Below are 18,167 nucleotides of genomic sequence, written 5' to 3'. Positions count from 1 at the left end.
GTAATCTCTTTTACAATAAATATCTTGAAATTTTCAAGAATGAAATAAATTATAACAAGTAAATTCCCATATTTTCGTTGCAAGAATGAAATGTAGCACTAATTTTGAAAAACATTTTGATTGCAGAGTGAAAATGGTGGTTTACCATGTTGGGAACCAGTGAAATCAAAAAAATGGTGGGAGGTAAGCTTCTTTGGATATTAACTTCTTTTATATATAATTGAAAGAACATAGCTCCATAAGATGACAACTAAATTTCTCTTTTTCGTTATTATAGATTATTTGATAGTTATAAATTATAATAACTATACAAATAAAAATTCTAGAATAAATAATTATAATAGTTTTATTAATCTTTCCCCCAAGTTGCAAACCTAATTGAGCCTTATCAAATGTTGCGTGATTAACTTCCCCTCAATGTATTAGAAAATCAATTAGTTAGGTTACATGCATGAATTTCCTCCAAAAGATTACATGAATTTGATTCTCTAATTTGTCATCTAGAGGCCTTCCACAAATGGACGTATCTATTTCTATTACGTGGATGGATCTATAGCCAATATAGACTATCTAACAAAGAGGAAATCAACCATGCACATTGGATTGGCTACATGTTTTAACCCTTCATTAACAAAGAGGAAATATAAAATGTTTCATGAGTGACTTCCCATCAATGTACTAGAAAATCAATATATTAGATAGGTTATACAAATTTCTCCAAAGACATTATATTCAGATATAGTTAGTCATGACCAAAAGACTCCCTAATTTGTCAACTAGGGAGCTTTCACAAAAGAATGTGTCTATTTCTTTTACAAGGATGAATCTATGGCCAATATAGACTATCTATCAAAGAGGGAATCAACCATGAACATGCGATTGGCTACATGTTTAATCCTTAAATCCATTTCTCTACCTTGGAGGTTTTCACAAATAGCATTAATGGTTCATAGCAATAATTGTAGATGACTGGATAATATATTACAATAATTATACAAAGAAAAACCATATTGTAAATAATTATAATTTGGACAAATTTTTTAAAGCACCCCTATGGTTTAGGAAATTAACTAACTCTACCCTTACTCGTTACCTATTGTCTTTAAGTACACTAAAGTTTTCTGATAATTGAGATCACCATTAAGTACTAATGGACAAAACAAAATGTCATATTTTCCCTCTACTATTCCTCAAATTTTGAAAATAAAACCTAACTGATGAAAATTTTCAAGAGCTAGAATAAACCTATTAAGTGGTTGTCATCATCCCTTTGACAATTTTGCTTAGAACCCATTATTTCATCTCCCCTTTGTTATCTCTTAGCTATATTTTGCTATATTTTTTTTGGGAAAGTTTCTTAAACTATCCTTATGGCTTAGTTAATTGACTAACTCTTCCCTTACTATTTAATTATTATCTTAAAGTGCCCCTACTATTTTTGACAATTGACATTGTCACGGAAAAAACAAAATATCAAATTTGCCCTCCACTATTCTTCAAATTTTTAAAAAAAGACCCAAATGATGAAAATTTTCAAGATGATAGGAATCAGATTGATGCTTGGTCTTTGTCTCCATCTTCATCTCCATTTCCGTCTTTGTCTCTACCTCAACCTCAGTCTCTATTTTCAGTCTGTCTCCATCCCCATTTCCATCTTTGCCTCCATCTCTGCTTTCTGTCTCCACCTCCATCTCTGATTTTCATCTCCACCTCGCCTCTATCTTTGTTTTCCATCTTTGGCTGTCTTTTTGTTTTCCATTTCCATCTCCATTTTCCATCTTTGTCTCCATCTCCATTTTCCATCTTTTTCTCTGCCTCCATCTTCGTTTTCTGTCTGTCTCTGCCTTTGTCTTTGTTTTCCATCTCTGTCTCCACCTCCACTTTTGTTTTCTGTCTCTCTCTCTCTCTCTTAAGTCTGAACTATTATGAATTAATTCTTTTTCTGTTGTTTTAGGTAAGGTAAGAGGGTTAGTGGAGAAAGGATACAAATGGTAGGAGAGATACTAGAGATATTGAAATTGAATATAGGTTGCACACTGATAGCTTTCCATCGTTAATTAGAGATGGAAAAAAGAAATGAAGAAGAAGAGATTGACTTGCTTTACTTCATCAATCTAGTCCACTCAATTTCAATCATCCAGAGATCCAAGAGAAAATCCTCTCTACTAAGATGAATTCTCATTAAATCCAAATTGCTCAGGTACAGTTTTTAGGACTCTATGACATCCTCTCTATTGAGAAAATATCCTCTATTTTCCCATATTGTGAGTACCGATTGACACCCAAACATCCTTATTCTTTCAAGATTAAACCTAATAAAGAAAGAAATCTCTACTAACCCCATTTACCCTAGTTAAGGTCCTTTGCTTCCACCTACATATATCATCACTATATCTGAACCATGAAGCCAAGCTCTGGTATATATAATACATACAATAGAGAAACAGGGGCCAAGGTTGTAGTCGACATATGATAGAATGGCTAGAGTTTTGTCATGTGAAATGTTGGAAGCTTGAGAAGCTTTGACAACTATTTTCTTTTTCGGTTTAGCTATTTCTTCTTTTCAGGCGATTATAGCTGAGTCATGATTCTGATAGCTTTGTTGGATCAGAGAGTATTACTATCAGAGATGAGTGGCTCTTTAGTTTTGGGTGTTGGTTGTTTAGGAATTTAAGTTTGATTTAGCTTTTGTTTTGTCTTTCTGATGTTTCTAGATCAAGTGTGTTTTGAATAGTCTTTGGAACTATTGTTTATTTGTTATTAGTTGTTGGCTTGCCCAAACTGAAAATAAAATTTTTGACCATAAAACGGTAAATTAAAAATTTTTGACAAATTTAATAGTCACATGATGTCACATGTGAATAGTTTATAACAGAGTGTTAACGGTAAGGGAGGTTTTAGAAAATTGTTAGAAACAATAAGGATGGTGCAAGACAATATTTAAACCGTAAGAATAGAGTTAGTTAATTAGCTAAACTATAAGGGTAATTTAAGAAATTTTCCCTATTTTTATATATATACTAAACTACATTATTTTAGTCAGTCTCTATAAATTTGTTTTTGTAAACTCTGATTTTCCATCTCTCTTCTCCACATCGACCAAAACCCTAAATTATAGAAATAGGATCCTTTTTATAAACTACATAGGAAAAGACGAAAAAAACAAAAAGAAAAAATGAAGGAAATGAAATTAGTAGCTGTAGAAATACTTTAATTTCTTCTTTTAGAACCTCAATTTATCTCAAACCCTAACATTCACCCAGACCCTATTGAATGCCAAAGGTACAATCTTCTTCACCTGTGTTGGAAAATCTGGCTTCATCGCCGAAAAGATCTCTCAGACCCTGGTTTCTCTTGGCATCAAATTGGGTTTGAAGTTCATCTTGATTAGGCTTACAACACCAAATTGGATTTGCAATGGAATCTTCCTCTAAACTTGTAAAATAGGGGATCAACCCTATTTTATACAAAAAAGAATAATTCTGGTGGGTGCTAGGGGAAACTATCTTAGACTATATTATAAGCACAAAATAAGCTAGAGTTGACGTCGGCATAAAAATTGGAGAAACAACTATAAATTGTAGTGGGTGGCGTGCTGGTGGGAGAAAAAACTGAAATAGGGGCTTCTAGCTCAAACTCCAGCAAACACACCCCAAATCCCTAATCTATCGAGTAATGATGACATGGAGCTCAAATTGGATGCGCTATCGGCTTCTTTCACGCTCTCTTAATCCAACATTTCTTAGTCGGTCACAGGGATGGATGGAAAGAATGAAGTGATTGTTGAATCTCAAAAGAGTGTGGTCACTTGGTCATTACTGTTCAATTTCTCTAAGAATTCAGAACCATCTAATGACTCAAAATGTTAATGAAAAGGAGAGTGGGGAGCAGAAGAGGCAAGCAACAAACAGGAGAGATTGATGATTCAAACCTAATTTTTATAAATTGGGATCTTGTTTCTGTTCTCAGTCCTTTCTATTCTTTAGTCTAACTGGCTTCCTTCTATTGAAAACCTAAAATGATATCCCATTCTTTTATCTCTTTTCAAATTCTTCATTCTTCCTTCACAATGGGGTTACCATTGAAATAATTTGGGTCGCCAAAGACTATGTATTTAGCCAACTGGTGTATTGGGTGAAGCTGCCCGGTTTAACAGGGATGGAGGGCTTGATGACAGGGCCTCCATTGAAGCAAATTGGGTCACTGAAGACTGTGTATTTACCTTATTGGTGTATTGGGTCAAGTTGACCAATTTAACTGGAATGGATGGTAACATTGGGTTTTAAAAAAGTTTTATATGTCACATGGTGTTACACGTGTATGGATTATGATAGAACATTAACAAACGCTAATGGTTGGGTAGAACTATTCAATTGTTAGAAAACTTAAGGGTACTTTAAGACAATATGTAAATATTAAGGGTATAGCTAGTCAATTTCCTAAACTATAGGGGTACTTTAACAAATTTGCCCTTATAATAATTTGATTAATCTTTCTTACAAGTAACTAACCTAATTAAGCCTTATCAAATGTTGCATGAGTGGCTCGCCCTCAATGTAATAGATAATCAATAGATAGGTTATATGAATTTCCTCAAAAAGGTTGTATTTGGAGAGTGAGTCATAACCAAAAAATTCCTTAAATTGTCAATTTGGGAGCTTCCACAAATTAATGTGTCTATTTCTATAACATAGATGGATATATGGTCTCTATATACTATTTATCAAAGACAATCAACCATACACATTGGATTGACTACACGTTCAATCCCCAATTCCATTTGTCTACCTTGGAGGTTTTCACGAATAACATTAATGGTTTATAATAGATTATATAAAAATGGCCTTATTCTGTCCACTATAAAGACATTTTGGTTTAACTATCATCAACATGTGAGAAAGATTCCATTGATGAATAAAATCTATGGTGTTGAACAGAATTTGTTTCTTATAGAAAGAAGGAAACTTAAAGAAAAATTAAAGAATGAAAAAGAAAAAAAATAAGTTTTACAAATTAGGAAAATATAGAAACGAATGTATAGGAGATATAATACGAGGGATATCACCCAATATTGGCGTTCACAAGTGACTTTTCAATTCAAGATAAGAAGGGCAGTGGAGTAGACCTCTTCTTGGACTACAAGATATAAAACCAATCTCTAGATAATTGGTTTTGTGAAAATGTTGTCCACTTTTTCTTGTTAAAAAACAAATCTAGTAGTAAACAAGATTACCAAGACCAAGTTTTGTCATGCAAAATGATAGCAAAGTTCTATATATGTTTTATGTGATCGTGAAAAAACTAGATTTGTGGTCACAAATATAACGATGGCAGTTTTCCCAACCCCATTGGATTCCTGACCTCCCTAACCCCATTAGGTTGGGGATGGAGATTGACTTAGTGGGAAGGGGATGAGGACGAGGATGGGGAATGAAGTCCCTGCCCCTCTCTAACCATGATTATGTATATTATTTACATTAAATTTATAATATAATATAGGATATGGGTCCCCATAAGGAACCTATCTCCATTGGGGATTATAGATGGAGGATAATTTTTATCCTCGGTAGGGATCAAGGTCAAGGATGAGGAATGTGGTCCCTACCATGAACATATCCTTTGTCATTCCTACACATATAAGGCATTGAGATTGTCATAGATGGGAGTAGACAATTTGTCTAAATACTCCATGTCACAAAGCAAGAAGGATACCTATGTCAATTCAATGTTAATAAAAACCATTTCTCTATATTCAGCCTCAACACTAGAGCATGCTACTATAGGCTCCTTTGTGACTACCATGAAACATTATTAGAGCTATGAAATATACAACCACCAATGGTGGACCTATGAATATGTTGGCAACCTATCAAATGATTATTAGATAAATCATGTTGGTCAATAACACTATTGGATATGAGATGAATCCGATAATCTATAGTTTCTTTAATATAGTCTAGAATATGCCTAACAATGTTAAGAGTGATGGATTGTAGGATCATTCATATATTGTAATATTCTAGATTAATAGAAGAAGGCAAAACAAGATGTGTCATGGCTAAGTCAACTACAACACTCTTGATTTCCAATGGATCATAAAAGGGAGTCAATTGATCTGGCATTGTAAAGATTACTTTGCATTCAACAATTTAAGCTCTATTAAGAAGACTTATATCATATTTGGCTTGAGATAAGAACATGCCATCATCAGACTTTGCCATTTCAATTCCAAGGAAGTGGTGAAGTGGTTCCAAGTCTTCCATTGCAAATTCAGCACTTATAGTGTCAATGATGTTATGCAAGAATGTAGAATTGTTGTTGGTAAGGATTATGTCATCGTTAGAGTAAAAGTATGATTGTACTTCTATGGTGACGAAGAATGAAAAGAGCTGAGTCATGAATACTAATCAAACCAAGCCTATTACACTTGCTTCAAACCATTGGCCCATTGTATTTTACAAACATAATCAGGATTGGAGGATTCATGAAATTGAAGTGGCTACCCCATGAACACAACCTCTTTGAAATATCCATACAAAAAGAAATTTTTGATATCCCACTGTTTGATTTCTCATTGAAACATCAAGGCATTGCACAATACTAATTGAATAGTCCATTGTTTTACCATTGCAGTGGTGGTTTTTTCAAAGTAGACATGTTCATGAGTCCTGCTTCATGATCAGCCCATAAATATTTTATAACAGTTAGGGCTCATTATTTAGAATGGACCTATTCAAATTTTGGAGAAAGATAAACTTGAGACTATCCCATGAATAGGTCTACATCATAGTTCAATCCTTGAATTTGTTTAACCCCTTTGGTAACCAATCCTAGCCTTTAGATGCTCAAGGGTTCTATTATAAATGATCTTAGTTTTGAAAGGTCATTTACAAATAGTAATGTTCAAACATTCTTAGAACTAGAGTCCAAGCCTTGTTGGTTGTTAGTGTCTCTAGTTCTTATAGCATGGTTAGAAACCATCCAAGGTGTTTCAAAGTAGATTTAAACATTTTAGGATAGGTACATCCATTGTATTAACAATAAGACCCAAAAATTCTTATTGTCTAAGTTAATGGAATATGTAGTTTCACATAAAGAAAGGGAGATATATACATGTGGAATCTAGGATCAATTGATAGGATCATGAGAATCACCAACTAATTGTTTACATAAAATTAGAAAAAATAGGGAAAATATGGAAAGTAGGGTAGAGATAACTTAGAAAAGGGTTTTACTTAAAAACAAGTATATTAGGCCCAAAACCATCTATTAATTGACTCCATATCTATTCTTTAACCAAATTAGTTAATGGATTAAGGTACAAGTGTGTAAATGGTTGGGCACCACACTCACATGAAATCATAACTCTAGTTTTTACTTGATCCCTTCATTCCCTAGAGTATGAACATAGATAATTACTTTTTGCCTATTATATCATAGAATTAAGGGATTTTTAAATTTGGTCATCCCAACCCATCCTTTAAAGAGGATTTAAGGGGAAGAATGGTTTTCTCATAGGTTCCCATGCACTAATTTACCTAATTATATAAATGTTTAAATGCAAGTTTACATGATAGTTAAAGTATCGCACAATAAAGATAATCTCAATTTTATTTTTGAACATTCCAACAAATGGATAATGTTTGATCATATTAGAATAACCATCAAAATAGAGGAATAATATGGTATATGAACATGTGAGATAATTTAAGTAATGTAACTAGTAAAGCATTCATTATATCACATCTAAAACTATGCAATTTTAGTATAACAAAGTGCCTAAGATATGTCTTATTAATTTCACAAAAAAATGGCTTATTCAAGATGAGAAATCATGAGATATTATGCAAAAATGTGCAAAGAAATTGTATTAAAAGTTATTATAATTACCTTAAGATTGGAACTAAAGTGTCTATTGAAGAGAGAAAACCCAACTATAAGTTGATAACATCAACAATCTATTGCAACAAAACTAGCAAAAAGTCGCATATTAAGTTGATTCCATGACCTCTATATTCCTCTTCTAGATGTGATATTTGGATAGGACAAACTTCATACTCCAATATTTATGTAAGAAAAATAATCAACCAAAATGAACATGCAGAGAGATATTTGTTTTGCAATTTGGATACTCAAGTTGTTTTACTACTAACAAACTGTACTAACAAAATCTGAATGTGATTCAGATTTAGAAACCTCCCAATGAGATTAAGAGAAAGCTGATCTAATCTTCATATAAGATAAGGATTTATCCTTATCACCTAAAGAGAAGGCTGATCCAAAAAGGATTTGGATAAGCAGCTCCTAATTGGATTAGGAGCTGATCTTTTAGGTTAACAAAAGAAGGAGGGGGTGACAGCCTTTAGGAGACACATTCAGATCTTCTTCAATGCTGAAATCAAAGAAGGAAGAATTAAGCATCTCTACAGAATTCTTTCTTGCCGCCTCCCTGTTCTTGCCGCCCCTGTTTGCCAGTTCGATCTCCAGTTGTGGGAGAAGTCAATATTTGATCTTGACATCAGTTCTTTCAGAAAGAATTGATAGGAAGTTGTGCTCACGTGTCATCCTACTGATTCTTGCGAATGACAGAGTTCTTGGAGAAGAACACTACTGATTCTGCTCCATCCTGCACTGTGCCATCTTCAGTGGGAGTAGTCTTTGGATCCTTCCTTGGGCGTGAACACCTTTGTTGGGGTATACTTTTTCTCCGTATCAGGTATAATCCTCTCCTACTCCAATCAACCCTATTTCGACCCATATACCTAGATAATATTAATGGTTAATATTATGGATTCAAATTGGGCTTCAAATGGGCCTTATAGAGGATTAATTGATTGGATCAATTTATCCCTACATGAGATGTATGGATGTGTGATGTGCTGCGTACATGGGCCATAAGTGCTTGGCGCATGCTCAATCGACAGTGGCTCTTGCGCACACCATGGCTGAGTGCACATCATTACCATGGTGTCCCTTTTGGTCATTGGATGACCTCCCTCAGTGGTGGGCCCCACACCTCATCAAGAGGTTACGTGCGGAACCCTAGCCGATTTAGGCCCACCAAAATCTGGCTTTATGAAAGTTAGTGGGAGCCACTTTGGTTTGACCTAAATCAAATTAGGGCGTAATTAACTGTTCCCTCCAGCTAATATGAGTGCATGTGATGGGGAGATTCATATGATGAACTCTCTAAAGGCCTTCCATCATTAGCATGAGGATGAGTCCTTCAGTAATGAGGAAACACACCAGAAAATGGGCTATCCATTTGATGTTGGGCTTGTCTAAGTGTTTCATAAGATGATAGGGGCACCATAGACCGATGTGGGAGGGGCTTCACTAGAAAATGAGAACTCTCTCACGGTACCTTGGCGTTCACGAATATGATGGGTAAGCACTCATTGCGGAAAGGTTTACCTAAAAACGGCTCTGAACCTTGTCTGACAGAGGCCCAAAAGGAAAACTCATATGATGAGTGGATATGATCATTCAACGAAAGGTGGTGGGGTTTTGCAGCTAAAACAGTTGGTTCCATGCACCCTATGTGATTTCCCACATTTCCAGAGACAACCCGTAGTCTCCATCACTGAGAAAGAAGGGAAATCTTAGAGATGAATAAATGGAAATGGAACATAGATTAAAATCCATATCTATGTAATGAACATGAATCAAATAAGGTTGTGGACTGATGCTTGCTCTTTTATCAGAAAATGGCAAAAGGATCATTTGCAAAATTGCTTGATGACAACAAGTTGAAGGACCCAAACTATGTTGACTGGTACAGGAACCTTATGCTAGTCCTAACTTCTGAAAAGCTAGACAAAGTGGCAAAGAATCTTGCCCCGGAGCGTTCGGGAGATAGGGCTTCTGAGGCCCGAAGGGGAGACTATCAGGAATGGGAGGAGAAAAACTCCCTTGCCTGGTGTTACATCATTGCCTCCTTGGACAACCCAATACAGAGGCAGTTCGATCAGATCGAACTTGCCAAGGACATATTGGATAGTCTCAAGTCGATGTATGAAGAGCAGAATCATTTATGACCGCACAAATGACCAAGGGCCAACAAGTTCACGACCATTGTCTTCGGATGATGGGATATATCAACGAACTGGAGGCTCTTGGATTTGGGTTGGACCTTGCAACCCAGATAGATGCTATCCTTAATTCTTTGCCTCCTTTCTTTAATCCGTTCATTATGAATTATAATATGAACAAGCTGAATGTCAGTTTGCAAGAGCTCAACAATATGTTGCAAAGAGCTGAAGAATTGATTAGAAAGAATGAACCTGTAGCTATGCTTGTTGAAGCTAGCAAGATAGGCAAGAGAAAGAGGAAGGCAAAGAAGCCTCGGAAGAAAGCCACTAAGGGTAAGAAGCAAAAGAAAGACAAAGCATCGGATGCCTGTCACTTCTACAAAAAGACCGACCACTAGAAAAGGAACTGTCCTGCCTACCTGGAATCCAAGAAAGGTAATTTTAAAACTTGTGTTATAGAAACCAATTTATTAGTAGCTTATGCGTCCTGGTGTATCGACTCTGGGGCTTCAACTCATGCGTGTAACTCATTGAAGGGGTTCAAGGTAAGTAGAAGGATGAGTGAATGAGAAGTCACACTCTACTTGGGGACTACTGTAATTGTTGCAGCCGCGGCCATAGGAACCGTGGAGTTACTTTTTAACAATTGTACTGAAAGATTGTCTTTATGTACAAAATTTAAGGATAAATTTGATTTCTGTCTCAAAACTGTGTGCAGATGGTTATTCTGTCTTCTTTAGTAATACGATTACTATTAAAAGAAATAACAGATTCATCGCATACGGGGAACTGGAGAACGGTCTCTATGTTCTACATCCTTCTCTACAAACTAACATAACTGAAACTACATTGGTTGAAATCCCCAAGAAAAGAGCCCGTGATACAGTTAATCCCACGTGTCTGTGGCATTACCGACTTGGCCACATCGGTGTTGACCGAATCACAAGGTTGGTAAAAGATTGTCCTTTGGATTTTCTAACTGTAGAAGATCTTCCCACCTGTAAGCCTTGCCTACAAGGCAAGATGATGAAACGGCCATTTAACGGTAAGCCTGAAAGATGTACAGGCACACTTGACCTAATACATACTGATGTATGCGGTCCCCTGAGTGTTATGACACGAAATCAATACATGTATTTCATCACCTTCACAGATGATTTTTCACGATATGGTTACGTGTACCTAATGAGACAAGTCTGAATCCTTTGAAAAGTTCAAAGAGTTTAGACAAGAGGTCAAGAAACAGTTAGGGAGAGAAATTAAAGTCCTTCGATCAGATCGAGGTGGCGAGTTCTCTCTGACGAATTCAGGGACTACTTAAAGGACAATGGGATATTATCACAATTAGCTCCTCCTGCTACACCACAACTTAACGGTGTTTCAGAGAGGAGGAATAGGACCTTATTGGATATGGTCCGGTCACTTCTCATACACTCAGAGTTGCTCACATCCTTTTGGGGTTATGCATTAAAGACTGCGATTTACGTGCTAAATCGAGTTCCAACCAAATCGGTTCCGAATACTCCATATGAACTTTGGACCGGAAAGAAACCAAGTGTCAGACACTTGAAGATTTGGGGTTGTCCAGCACACATTAAAAGAACGAGTGCAGACAAGTTGGAATCCAAGACCAGCCATTGCTTATTTGTACGCTACCCAAAAGGCTCTATAGGTTACCTATTCTATGACCCAAGTGAGTAGAAAGTGTTCTGCAGTCGAAATGCGCAATTCTTGGAAACCAAGTACATCCTGGACACCTATCGTCACGAAGTTGTTCTTGATGAGGAGAGCTCAGGAGCAGTGGGAGATGTCCCACAAGTTCTAGGTAGTGACCAACCTAGAAGATCTACTTGGGTATCCAGGCCACCAGTCCGTTATGGTTATGACCAGGATAGTTATCTGGTGGAAACCTTGACTAGTGAGGAGGATCCCGTGACTTACGCGGAAGCTATGTTGGGCATAGAATCCCAAAAGTGGGTGGAGGCCATGAGAGCAGAGGTGGACTGAATGGAGACCAATGGAGTCTGGACTCTAATAGATCCGCCCTCTGGGGTAAAAGCAATCGGTTGCAAATGGAATTACAAGAGGAAGAAGGGCCCCGATGGTCGAGTTGAGACCTTCAAATCTCGTCTAGTGGTGAAAGGGTACACTTAGAAAGAGGGCATCGACTATGAGGAAACCTTTTTTGCCTGTGGTCATGCTTAAATCCATTAGGATCTTGCTAACTGTAGTAGCATACCATGATTATGAGATTTGGCAGATGGATGTCAAAACTGCATTCCTGAATGGAGATCTTACTGAAGATATCTATATGCAGCAGCCACAAGGCTTCAATGCTGTAGGTCAGGGAAACATGGTATGTAAACATAATAGATCCATTTATGGACTTAAGCAAGCTTTTAGAAGTTGAAACATCCATTTTGACTTTGTTGTCAAATCGTTTGACTTCAAGTAGAATCCGGATGAACCCTGTGTCTACAGGAAGTACAGTGGAGATAAGGTTACCTTCTTGGTTCTGTATGTAGATGACATTCTACGGTGAAAGTATGGCTTTCATAGCAATTCTACATGAAAGATCTAGGAGAAGCCTCCTATATATTGGGTCTTTGACTCTATAGAGATAGATCGAAGCGGATAATAGGATTATCCCAATCTGCTTACATTGACAAAATAGTCAAAAGATACAGCATGGAAAACTCCAAGAAAGGAAATGTTCCTTTCAGGCACGGAGTCACTCTCTCTAAGAAAATGTCTCCCAAGACTTCTGAGGAGATTGATGGCATGAAAGACGTTCCCTATACCTCTGCCGTAGGAAGCATCATGTATGCCATGCTGTGCACTCGTCCTGACATTGCTCAGGTAGTGAGTGTAGTAAGCAGATTTCAGGCCAACCCAGGGCAGGAGCACTGGACTGCTGTGAAAAACATACTTTAAGTACCTCCGAAGGACAAAAGAGTTTTGTCTAGTATTCGACGGTAGCTCACTACAGATCCAAGGGTATACAGATGCCGATTTCCAGTTGGATCCAGATGATAGAAAGTCTACATCTGGATATGTTTTCACGATAGGATCGTGTGCTGTTTGCTGGAAAAGCAGCAAACAGGGGTCCACTGCAGACTCCACGACCGAGGCCGAGTACATTGCCGCAAGTGAGGCTGCCAAAGAAGCCATGTGGATGAAGAAGTTCGTTCACGAGTTGGGAGTAGTTCCGTTCAGCACATCACCCATCCCATTGTTGTGTGACAAGAATGGAGCCATTGCTCAAGCTAAGGAGCCACGAGCCCACTCGATGTCGAAGCACATCGAGAGGAAGTACCACGTACTGCGGGAGATTGTTGGTAGAGGGGACGTCCTGATTCAGAAGGTAGCGTCAGCGGAAAATGTAGCAAACCCATTGACGAAGCCACTATCACAAAAAGTGTTTGAGAAACACGTGGAAAGCATTGGACTCCGGCTTGTACCGGATTGGACCTAAGTGCAAGTAGGAGCTGTTAGACAATTTTGTATGTCCTTAACTTCAATCAGAATTATGTAATTTATGAGTTTATTGTAAATGAATAAAAGTGCATATTTGATTCATGTTCCCTTGGTATGTTTCTATGTAATACCCTTAAACTGGACACTTAATGATACTCGTGTTAGTTTAGAATGTTCACAGCTAGTGGGTCAGTCTGGGGAGACCTATCCTGATAAGGCTGACACTGTGGTGCCACCAAGTCGGTTGGGGTGGCCTGTCTTAGCTGCCAGGGTGAGACCCTAGGCACATATAGTGTGGGATTAATTGAATCTATGAACTGGACCAGATTTTCAGTATTGCCCTGGACCTTGGAGATTGATGGGCAAAACTGGAAAGTTACACTCGACCCCTAGACTCGATTATGATACTACACTAGGTCTCGGATTGGGTTGTCTTTGATGTACCAATCAGTGAGATCCTTAGCGGGGTGAAAACCTAGGTATGTTGGGACAGTCTGAGAATTCATCTAAGTGGGTGATCATAGTGACAAGATCAGCCCCTTTGTCGGACAAAGGTAATGATTAGGGATGCACTCTCACAGATGGAAACCAAAACTGTCGACAGCCGATTCAATCGTTGAGATTTGTTTTGCAAAATATATTTTATATGAGATATAAAAATATATATATTATGGTTTCTTAAATGTTTGCAAGAAAGTTTTAATTCCCGAGATCCATATAAGTAGAGAGTGCAACACTATTCCTTGCAGCCGAGGGAGATGTCCTCTCTTGTCGGGCAGTGTATGATCATTATTAGTTGAGAGGTTAAGTGTAAGACCATTGAGGATAATACCTGATGGGCTAATCTTGCATCTGCCCACAGTCCCTGGGTGTTACAAGGTAGCTTGGCCCAGGGACCACTTAGGGTAAGTGTTGGGCCCATAAAGCCCATTTGATGGGTTTCAGGGGGTGCACTGTCCATAACAGTGTATTCGACCAGGCCTTGTAACAAAGGCTGGGCAGAACCCATGTGGCTGATGTGTAGATCAATGATTGGTTCCCATACCATACAAGGAAGCCCAACTAGGCAGCAATTAGGAAGGTTAAGTGAGCACATAAGCTTAATGGGCCTAAACCCCATTTCGAACTAGGCTATTTAATTAGTTAATTATGGGGCGAATTCTGAGATGGATTAGCTGATAGGATAGGGTCTTGACCCTATCCACTCAGAGAGTACAGATTTGAATGTGATTCAGATATAGAAACCTCTCAATGAGATTAGGAGAAAGCTGATCTAATATTCAGATAAGATAAGGGTTTATCCTTATCACCTAAAGAGAAGGCTGATCCAAATAGGATTTGGATAAGCAGCTCCTAATTGGATTAGGAGCTGATCTTTTAGGTTAACAAAAGAAGGAGGGGGCGGCAGCCTTTAGGAGACACACATTCAGATCCTCTTCAATGCTGAAATCAAAGAAGGAAGGATTAAGCATCCCAGCAGAATTCTTTCTTGCCGTCCCTGTTTGCCAATTCGATCTCTAGTTGTGGGAGAAGTCAAGATTTGATCTTGACATCAGTTCCTTCAAAAAGAATTGATAGGAAGCTGTGCTCACGTGTCATCCTGCCGATTCTTGCGAATGACAGAGTTCTTGTAGAGGAACACTGTTGATTCTGCTCTATCCTGCATTGTGCCATATTCAAGGGGAGCAATCTTTAGATCCTTCATTGGGCGTGAACACCTTCGTTGGGGGATACTTTTTCTCTGTATCTGGTACAATCCTCTCCTACTCCTTTTGGTTCAGATCTGGTTCAGTTTATGGTTCAAGAATGATCCTTGAAAATATGATTTTCTAAATAGGGAATGTGATTCCCAGTTGAAGGGAGAAAATTTTTTTGAAATTTGCCCCCTTATTCCGTAATCTTTGGGTGTCCATACGATGAATCTCTCATCCCTTCATATATTTAAAGCCTACACAAATGGATCCAATCGGATTTTATATGCCTATACAAAACTTTGATTTTGTTAATATTTGGATTCAAATCCATTTCTCCTTCTTGAATTTAAATTGGAATTAGGTTTCATTTCCTTATTAAATGCCATTAAAATTAAAAAAAAAAACAGAAATTGTCAAAATAGTTCATATTCTATTAAATTGTCATGAATGAATGATTTGAAACCCCAACTTCTATGGGATAAAATAAACCTGACTCTTCAACAAACATATAACATCAACTATCAATGGTATCAACAAACATAGACTTCTGTTTATCTACAAACTTGCGATATAGGAGCTGTTCTTCATTAGTATGATTGGACTTTACTATCAAATTAAAAGAATATATCTATTATCTATATATTAAAAGTGGTTGTCCGGCTAGAGTCTTTATTTAAACAAGTGGCTTTTTAAATTTTTAATACTTCGAAGTTTGATCAGAAGTCTTTACTTAAGACACTCCTCAGAAAGAGTTAGCGTGTGGGTGGGCAGTAAGCCATGTGGCATCTAATAAATAGAACATTTAAAAAGTAAATATTCTTTGGTTTAGACAGTTTCCACTCATAAACCCGGGTCCATTTGTAATTGAATTTTACTAAAACTCAAAAAGTAAATATTCAGTAATTAAATACTATTAATAATATAATAATTAATGGTTTGTTGATCAAAATCAATGGTTTTTTGAAAAAATTCGGTTATGGAGAAAAGCGGAATCAGTCATTTGATCGATTTTCGGTTTTTCTAGTCCGATCATCTGATCCGACCTAATTTTAAAAATTATATTTATAACTACAAATTTCTTATTAAGAAACTATTATCTTTATTAATGTAGCAAATAGTAATATTAAAATTTCATTCCAAATATATGATTAGGTTTTCTTCAATAGGTCTTGTTAAATAACATCACACACGCATGGCATCAAATTCTTAATTTATTAGTGAAAATAAGAGATGACATAAAACAAAAGTAAAATAAAAGCAAACCAACAAGTAAGAAAACATTGATTATTGCTTCACTTGATTTATTGAACAAAGAGCCTCACAATTCCAGCCAAAATATTTAAACAAAATCAAAACTTTGACTCCACCAATTCCAACTGGGTTTTAATTTTTAGTTGTGATTGAGCCATTACTGAAAAGGAAACCTTCCACCTGATAAAAACTACTCACCCCATTTACCAGTTGCCATTCAAACTCGGCACACTCAGTTGAATCAAGACTCCAACAACGGCATGTTTTGGCCTCTACTGTGAGAATTTTTCAACAGTTTATTACTAGGTGAATCTCAGGCGCCCTGGTTGATTCGATTCAACAATTTCTTACTTGTTTATTTTTAATTGGGTAAAAGATTTAACCACCCTTCATATTTCACCTAAATATAAAAATATCCTTTAATTTTTTAAATATAGCGGGCTTGTTTTTTACCCTTTCTAATTTTTCCCCTTTTAAACATTAATACTTTGTTTCACTATTCTGAGAATCACTTGTACCAGTGAACTATATATGTCACTAAGGCCGTATTTGGCAAATGTGAACCAAATGCAAATATTCCATCTGGTTCAATATTGCATATGATTGTTTCTATCTATGATATGCATTTCTACTTGATGTAAAATTTGTATTTTTTGTCTCACTTGCACTCATTAATAGTGTAAATTTTGTATATCGAAATTGATGCAAAATTTGCACTATTTTCCTCTTATCTCAATTCTCTCTCACATAAAATGGGGACTACATTATCTTATTTCTTACCTCATTCCCAAACAATAGTACTCTTTTCCTACCTCACCAGAATTTATGCTCAACCTATTTGCACTGTAATCAAACACAGCCAAAAACACAAGTTTGATTGACCTGATCGACCAACTCCCATGACTGGCTTATCAACCTTTCCCCTTTCAAATCCTTTCACCAAGATTATCATGACAGCTTAACTGGTGAGTTTTGGAGTTGTTAAGATCATTTAGTTTTTTTTTTGTAAGTGAATTTATTAATTATTGACTTACAGCATGGAAAGCACAATAGTAACCTTCATGTATTACGTTTAATGATAAATAACTGATGTAGCCTTAGCCCATGTATTGATTGGGTTGGTCGGCCCAAGCTAACAACAATAAGCCAACTTTTGGCTCAATGTATTTCACGTCGATCATCATAACTAAGCCAGCCCAACCTATATAAGCACCTTGGGCTCAGTTTGAGCATGATTTTTCTTACCCAACTGAAGATGAGATAATGACCTTAGTTTGGTCATCATGGAGTTCTCAACCCAAAATGCACTAGATTGGCCTTGTTGTGTATTAACAATAACATTTGCCAAATCCTAATGGATTAGACTATCTTTATGTTTGAATAAAATAGTTCTATCAGGGAAATCGGGGATCAAACCACATAATTAGCGATTACCCAACTCTAAGATAGGATCACATTCTAAAAGGGAACAAACAAAGAAAGGGCATCTTCCTGTTTTTGCTATTTTAGCAGGCAAAATTGTATTTCTTTTTTTTTCATAATCTATAACACAAGTGTGTCAAAATAGGAACATTGCATTTCAATACAAGAAATATAAATGGTTCCATTAACCTAAAATTTGCAAAATAAAAGCCTATTGGGGAGTACACAATACGCCTACTAACAGGCATATCAAATGCAATACTTTAATAAAATTGTTTCATCAAATGTAGAG

General features: G+C 36.7%; 1 pseudogene across 1 annotated transcript in view; it reads left to right on the top strand.

The window, feature by feature from the left end:
* LOC104589221 (beta-amyrin synthase-like) overlaps window positions 1-16,187 on the top strand; it is a 41,122-nt pseudogene extending 24,935 nt beyond the window's left edge. The window contains exon 10 of the transcript XR_016079847.1: window positions 127-16,187. The product of XR_016079847.1 is annotated as a beta-amyrin synthase-like (transcript). The remainder of the gene's footprint in view (window positions 1-126) is intronic.
* Window positions 16,188-18,167: the final 1,980 nt, after the last annotated feature.

The sequence above is a fragment of the Nelumbo nucifera genome, chromosome 8, assembly GCF_055504915.1.
Source record: "Nelumbo nucifera cultivar China Antique chromosome 8, China Antique-T2T, whole genome shotgun sequence".
Taxonomy (NCBI): domain Eukaryota; kingdom Viridiplantae; phylum Streptophyta; class Magnoliopsida; order Proteales; family Nelumbonaceae; genus Nelumbo; species Nelumbo nucifera.
Note: the sequence above shows the minus strand (reverse complement) of the source record. Positions and strands in the feature narration are given on the sequence as shown.